Here is an 8,666-nt window from a genome sequence, read left to right as displayed (position 1 = left end):
TCAAGCCAACTACTTTTAAACTCAAACCCATTTTGTCAAAACTTTAATCCCCAAATAAAACTCAAGCAGCAAGTAAGGCATGATTTAGCACAAATATAAACCAAGAACAAGAATCAGCAACTGACCCTAACAATGGGATGTGCTGGCCTAACACGTAGAGCTAGAGATGTCAGCACATTCCCTCCACCATTTCTTCAATATAAGGATATGAAGCTGCCTGCAATGTTGCACCCTTCTTACCTCAACAGTTTCAGTTTATAACAGAGTTGCTTAAACCTAATACATAGATAAGAGTACCTGTAACACCCCAAACCCGACCCAGAAGTTATGGCCGGATCCGACATGCCACATCAAAAATGTTAAAAAAAAAATTTCCATTCTAAGTCCAGAAAATCGTACTTGATGTTCAAAAGATTAATTCATTAAGGGTTAAAGTGAATGGATACCGCCATTGCCACACCTTAACGTCATGGATATTTCTAGGAAACCGATTTGATTAAGTCATTTTTAGGAAAAGTGATTAATTTTGGAAAAATACTTTCATTGCGGAAGCTTTGCTTATTGTCGTGTTATTTTGAAATCAACTGTTGTTTTTGAAAACGCGCCCTAAAGCTATCCAATTTCAACAGTTAAAATAAGTATTACCTATCTTAGTAATACATATTAAAACTATCAAAATAATTAAGCGGCCTTATTACATTTAAAAACCCAAAACTTCAAACGTAAATAAAAGGATGTCCAGTTCACCAGAAGAAAATCAAACTTTCAGAACGGGTGGCCACTCTGAATTCCCTCACAGCTCCAAACCCACTATGGTTGGGGATTTCCTGCGTGGATGAAAATAAAAGGGTGAGTTTGGGGAAACTCGGTGTGTAAGGAAAACCCATTCAAAGCCCAAGTCAGCTCAAGCCTATTGGGCCTAAGCCCATTCAGTAAAAGTGGTCTGGGCCGTAACCCTTTCAGATTACAATAAACCGGGCCTTAGCCCTTATTCAGATAAAAGATGGCCCATAGGCCCATTTCAAAATACATGCAACATCAATAACATATGCAAGCCCATTTGGGAGACTACTCAACCCACTTACCACTACACTCCACCCGTACCAGCCATACACTCCATGTGGGAATAGCTCAACCCACCCAAATTTCAACACTCCACAGTTGGTGACCTTGTCGCTCGATTATCAAATAAATTGAGGCAAAGCCTCTAGTATGTGGACAAGCCACTTTCAGTACGTCCTCCGTCAATATCCCAATCCCATGCATCAGATAATAACAACATGGCATGCAGAAATAACAACATCAAACATGCATTTAGGTCAATTTAACCCTAGGGGTATTTGGTAATTTATCTCCTAGGGGTAAAGCGTAAATTTTTCACTTTTAAAGGTATTTCAGTAATTTATCTATTTTAGGGTTTTTCATGCATATTCCTACCTTTCACGTACTAACAGAATCACTACTGAGGGTTCTTACCGAATTGGGCTGATTGGCCCATCATTCCAATTTTGGCCCATTAAGCCCAAAAATATCGAGGCACGTAAATCATGCACTTTGCAATCCAAACATTGCAGCTTACCAAAAACATTAATCAATTTACCTCACGAGCATTCGCACACTTGAAAATCTACAAAATACCGGTTTTCGGCATTTCGACTTTTCAACTTTTTCCGATCTAGACTAAGAAAGAGGGTGTTAGTTACACACCTGTTTGCGACGATATGCTGACGAGATCCACACATGAACCGCCTACAATTGGATTACTAACACGTTAATCTAACTATTCAAATACAAACTACGTATTAACCCCTTACAATATTCAGCCAACCACACCTACAGATCATAGTAAGCTTATAAGAAAACAATAAGAAACTCATTAACAAATTTTTGTCAATGTTTACCACATAATCATAATTTCACTGCAAGCTGTCTTCCTGAGCGACAGTCAGTAAATCATTTATAACTGGAGCTACGAAACTCCAAATCAAATGCCGTTAATTTTTCCTGAAAATAGACTCATATATCTTCTATCCATAAAATTTTCAGAATTTTTGGTTTGGCCAATCAATACCAGATTTTTCTCAATGTTTCCCATGTTTCACTGTTTGACTAATCTGACCACCCTTCATTACGAATCAAATTTCTCATTGTACAGAATTCAAAATATGTTCTTGTTTATTTCATTATAAACTAGACTCAATAAGCTTTAATTACATAATTTATTTAGCTTCTAATTCTTCTCCCACAATTTATGGTGATTTTCCAAAGTCACGTTACTGATGCTGTCCCAAGCAGATTTATTACCAAATCACTCTTTCATACACCTATCTTGCATGCATGTTATTTAAACATGTATATCACCAATCAATCATCACATATCTATGATTTTTACTTAAGCATAATCTCCATTTCATCATTTTAAAGCACAACATGTTAGCCGATTTTTCCCTTTAGCATCTAAGGCACATGTATGCTCATTTGTTTGGCTCAACTTCACATATCTTCCATTTTTCATCAAAAGAACATGAAACAACAACCATTTCCTTCATTTTAATTCATGACCAAATGCTCACAACACAACCAAAAACCAAAATATGCTTCAAGAGTTAAGGTAGAATCAATAAGAACTCATGAACCTCAAAATAGAAGCAAGGTACCAAGAACTTACCTTCAATTTTCCTCCTCCTAATGACCGAATACTCAAGAGCTTTCTCCTCTCCTTTCTCTTCTCTAACTTTCAGCTATGATGAACAAAGATGGACAAAACTTTGTTCTTTTCACCCCTTTTTCTTTTAATAAAACTTCATATTTCATCCATTTAATTCTTTAATACAAAAGACATGAAATTCTTATCATGAAACATTTACCTAACCCATTATCATGAAACATTTACCTAACCCATTATCATGGAACATTTACCTAACCTATTGTCAATTTGTATCAATTTGTACCATAAATTATGGATATCAAGTGCACATTTTATCTACAACAACATGATGGTTGGCCACTTCATGTAAAATGGGAGGTTTGTCATGCAAATCCTCCTATTTTGCACTCCTATTTATTTGGCCACTTCAATTTAGCCTATAGCATTTTCAAACATTTTCACATAGGTCCTATTTCATAATTTCACTCCCTTTTTCTTATGGAACAAAAATTAACTAAAATTACCGGGTTCTATCTTAAGCTTGGGCCTTCTAGAGGCCCACAACATAATTAAACCTATGCCAACATTCACAGGATTCCTGAAAATTGGGGCGTTACAGTACCTTTAAAATCAGAGCTCCACCAGTTGAGTGGCCAAAAAGGAGGCAAGGTACACCTGGGTTCTCTGTTTTGATCTTTTCCAAGAAAAACCCCTGAAGCAAGACAAGAGACAGTGCTTAACACCAAAAACTTGAAACCCTAATCCTAAAATGACCCAAACCAAAAACAATTCAACCCAAAACTACCGGAAATCAAAATAACCCAAAACTGAATATCCTGAACCCTAAAATGACACAGATATGAGATGACCCGGCTGGAAAATACCAATGAATCAGAATAATTTCAAGCCTAAATGAAACCGAACCGAATTTACCTAATCTGAAATCAATCTGACCCGCCAAGGTCTAGGTTCATTAGTAAATGGTTTACCACCAAAATAACTCTTGTTCATTGCAAAAAATAGCTAAATCAATAACAAAAAGAAATACTAAAACACAAATATCAGTAAAAACCCTAATTCTTACCTTGAACTATTTTCTTCAACCCCAAAGCCGACTTCTGAAACCCTTTGTTAATCTGATTTTCTATAGATGGGAAATCAATGGCCAGTGGGAAATCAAAGTCTAGGTTCAAATTGGGGAAAAAGATTGTTTTTTTCAGATGTCGAAATGGGGAAGAAGACACGATCAGTACTTTAGGGATTTGGGACTAAGGAAAATAGGGGAAATGAAGGGGAGAACGAGGAAAATGTTTATTGTTATTGTCTGGGTAAAAAAATAAGGCAGCAAAATGACGATGGTTTGACCAAAACAATTTGACATTTGCGGCGTTTTCACCGTAGCGCCGCTAAAATGGTATGCTATTGCGGCGTTTTACCAAAACGCCACTAATAAACCAATAAAACGATGACGTTTTACTATAAACAAAATCATCTTTAGCGGCGTTTATAAACTAGTGCCGCTAAATCCGAACCTATTGCGGCGCTTTGCACAAACGCCACAAAAAACCCATAAAACGGCGCCGTTTAGTTTTAAAACATGACGATTTTTTGCGGCGTTTTTCCAAAAACGCCGCTAATTTTTTAAAAATTAAATTATTTAATATATAAATAAAAACAATATAAATTAAAAAAATAAGTTATATAGCCAAAAACTTTAATTTTATTTTAAATAATAGTATTTTAATTTTTCATTTAAATAAATAATTTTTAAATTTAACTAATATTTAAAAGAGCTACATAAAATCAAATCTAGAAAATTATTGAAATTGTGAAATCATTAAAATTTGATATTATTTAAGATATATAAATTAAAAAATCAGTCATATACCTAAAAAACTTTAAAATTAATTATTTTAAATAGTAGTATTTGAAATTTTAATTAAAATTTTTAACACTAATTATCCTAACCCTTAACCCATGTCCTCTTAACCCCTAAACCCTAATTATTCAACCCTAAACCATTAACCCTTAATCCCTAAAATTTAAACACTAAACCCTAAACCATGTCCCCTTAACCCCTAAACCCCTCAACCTTGAACCATAAACCCTAATCCCTAAACTTTAAAAACTAAACCCTAAACCATATCCCCTTAACCCCTTAACTATTAACCTTTAACCCCTAGACCCTCAACCTTTAAATCTTAACCCCTAAACCTTTAGCCCTTGAACCATAAACCATAATCCCTAAATCCACAATCAATAATCCATAAACCTTAAAATAATATTAACCTATAAACCATAAACCCTTAAACCCATAATTAATATTCCCTAGACCCGCATGCATAATTCATAAACCGTAATTAAAATATTAACTCGTCATAATCGACAAACCATAAACCCTAAACCATATATATACCTTAAACCATGCATAAACCTTAAACTATAATAATGATAATTAATTAAATATTTTGAAATTAATATCATCTCTTTTATGATTATATAAGAATTTATTTAATATATAAATTGACAAACAATCAGTCATATATATACCCAAAAGCTTTAAAATTATTTTAATATATACTATATAATTTTTTTCATTTTTAACAAATATTTTTATATGTTTTTATTTTCAATTTTTTCTACGTGTCATTAATTTAGGATTAATTTATAGTTTAGGGTTTCAAATTTAAGGTCTATATATAGTTTATGGGTTAGGGGTTAAGGGTTAGGAGTCAGGGTTAATGGGTTAGGATTTATGGTTAGGGCAGTATTTAGAGTTTTAAGGGTTTATGGTTTGAAACTTAGGGTTTAAAAGTTTGGTAATTTAGGGGTTTAGTGGGATAGGGTTTAGAAAATGGTGTAGTTAATTTATATTGTTTATAAAGTCAGTTTCAGATATGATCAAAATTAAATCGAAATCAAAATAAAAATTCGTTATAATTTGGTCCTATCCAAAATAGATAGTTACACATCCATATCAATTTGCTACTTTTTTATTTATTATTCAATAAATAAGTTGTTATATTTTAATATATTAAATTTAATATTATCTCTTTTACAACTATATAATAGATTATTTAATATATAAATTAAAAATACTAACTATTCTAAACCTTAAACCCTTAACTATAATCTCTAAAACCCTAGATCATAAAATATAAACCATCAACCCTAAACCAACCCTTAAACCCATAATCTATAAATCTTAAAATAGTTTAGATCTATAGCGGCGTTTTTCCAAAAAGCGCCACTAAAAGTTAAATCTATTACGGCGTTTTTCTAAAAGCGCCATTAAAACTCAAATCTATAGCGCCGTTTTTGAAGAAACGCCGCTATTGTCACTATCTTTTAACGGCGTTTTTATACAAACGCCGCTATAGGTCGACCTATAGCGGCGCTTTCTGAAAAACGCCGTTAATACTCAAACCTATAGCGGTGTTTTTTATAAAGCGCCGCTATTGCCACTAAAGCTCACAATAAACGACGCCGTTCTGCTTAATCTTGTAGTGGCGTTTTTATAAAAATGCTGCTATAGGTCGACCTATAGCGGCGCTTTCCTAAAAACGCCGCTAATGCTCGATCTTTAGCGGCGTTTTTGGTAAAACGCTGCTAATACTCGATTTATTCAATTTTTAGTGGTGTTTTCTATTCAAACGCCGCTAAAAGCGCCGCTAAAACTCTGTTTTCTTGTAGTGTATGAATATTATTTGTGGCATTTTATTTTCATTTTCGTATCAATTATTCTCCATACATGATTGAAATCAGGTTATATTCTTGGTTAGTTATATTTAAGTGTTTGATAGTTGATTAAATAAATTATATTATCTTCACTCTTCCATTGTCGTGTTTTATGCTTACATATATTATCCCATATCATTGTTTTCCACTTGGTTTAAGAAATGTGGTCTTATAAAATCTAAATCTTTACGATTAATTTCGTCTTATTTCAAGTCACATTAATGCGTTTTAAGCTAGTTTTATAATTATTCATTTAAAAACTCTTTAAAACAAAGGCGATGTTCGATATTTGGCAATTCGCGGAATCGTGCCCTATCGTGCTGGGTTGCAATTTCTCGTTTGCTCAAAATAATCGAATGTCCTTTTAGAATTTTACTCATGTTTTCTAAAAACTCTTTAAAACGAGGGAAATGTTCGATGTTTGGCAATCCGGAGAGTCGTGCCCTATTGTGCTGGGTTGCAATTTCCCGTTTGTTCAAAATAATTGAATATCTCTTTAGAATTTCACTCATGCCTTCAAAAATTCTTCAAAATGAAGGTAATGTTCGATGTTTGGCAATTCGGGGAATCGTGCCCTATTGTGCTGGGTTGAGATCTCCTGTTTATTCAAAATAATCGAATATTCCTTTAGAATTTCACTCATATTCTCTAAATTCTAAAATAAGGTAATGTTTGATATCTAGAAATTCGAGGAGTCGTGCACGACTGTGCTGGGTTTCTATTTTCTCGTTGGACAAATAATTGGGCATCCTTTTGCGGTTTTCAACATATGAACTTTTGGAAGACGAAATTTATCGTGTTTTCGAGGGTATAGAGGATCGTGTCCTACCATGTTGGATGTGATGCTGTATTCCTTTGAAACAAGAGAATTTTGACGACCAACTTGGGCCATTCAAATGTTTATAAAAGGAACTACATTTCAAAAAAACATTTTTAAATTTTAGACATAAGGACAGTATTAAATCGATTTGGTACCAATTTTGGGCGTAGTGAGGTGCTAATCCTTCCTCATACGTAACCGACTCCCGAACCCGTTTTCTCATATTTTTGTAAGACCAAAATCGTTGTTTTAGTAAAAAGAAATATGTTATTAAAATAACCAAAATTCTAGGTGATCTGATCACACCTAAACAAAAAAGATTGGTGGCGACTCCACGTTTTATTTTCAAAAAGTTGATTCCCCGTTTTTCTTTAAATTTGAAAGCTGGTTTCGACAAGGCATTACCGGACTTAAACGCAAACAATCAAGCAATCCGAGCTATAAAATTTTGTTCAAATTTAAAACTTTTCAATTTCAATCTTAAAGTCCCTTATTTGGGCCTAAGAGGCCTTAAACGTGTTATGAAAGTAATTAGGGACTAAGCCGGGAACTTTGGAAAGTTCGGGAAAATTTATGAAATTTTTCCATGAAGCGGAGCTACACGCCAGTGTGGACACAAGGACACGCCCGTGTGTCTTCAACACTGTAACACCCTTAACCCGAATCCATCGCTGGAACGAGGTTACAAGGCATTACCAAACAATTCACAGCTTAAGAGAGAGAGAGAGAGTCATTCATAACTATGCATTTTTTTTAAAAGAAATTAAGTTCAACTAAATAAAACATATATGCATCTCCTTTATAACATTCAAATATCTAATTTTAAATTAAATGTTATCATGGAAAATCATATGTACAAATATAATAACATTCAAACTCTTATACCAATTCATGCCATTAAATCAATACAATTTGGCAATATCAAATATGACATTATAAATCATTATATGAACAAAATATACAAAATGAGTTACAACTCAGTCACATACCATAATTTATTTATAACTTGGTCTTACGCAACTAATTACATAATATCATAATCCATCTAAATTATTATCTTACAACCGTGAGCTTATACTAAACACTATATACATATATATAGCATTCACATTATTAGCTAATGTTTTATACATGTCAACTCAAAATACATTCATCCTTTACACTTTTACCGAAACACAAGATTAAAAACCACAACATATATATATGTATATTTCTTGAGATCACGTACATGCATATATTAATATTATATTATGTACCAAAATATAATAATATGGGCAAGTACCAAATCGCAAGTCAGTATTCACCTTATCTAAAATTTCAACATGTAACACCTTAATCAACTTAACAACAAATTTTTACATATATATTATATCATAGCACGAATCATAGTTGAACCAATCAAATACACTTATCAATATATATGCCATAGCCGATTTTTCGACCACATAAATATATATATAC

At 33.1% G+C, this 8,666-nt stretch overlaps 1 long non-coding RNA gene across 1 annotated transcript; it reads right to left on the bottom strand.

Moving 5' to 3' along the window:
* Positions 1–520: 520 nt before the first annotated feature.
* On the bottom strand, positions 521–2,864 carry LOC128290114 (uncharacterized). The gene is made up of 3 exons (XR_008279757.1): positions 2,669–2,864; positions 1,708–1,749; positions 521–827 (listed from the first exon to the last, which is right to left on the bottom strand). It is a non-coding gene; the product is annotated as an uncharacterized LOC128290114 (long non-coding RNA).
* Positions 2,865–8,666: the final 5,802 nt, after the last annotated feature.

This window comes from Gossypium arboreum, chromosome 3 (assembly GCF_025698485.1).
Source record: "Gossypium arboreum isolate Shixiya-1 chromosome 3, ASM2569848v2, whole genome shotgun sequence".
Lineage (NCBI taxonomy): Eukaryota > Viridiplantae > Streptophyta > Magnoliopsida > Malvales > Malvaceae > Gossypium > Gossypium arboreum.
Note: the sequence above shows the minus strand (reverse complement) of the source record. Positions and strands in the feature narration are given on the sequence as shown.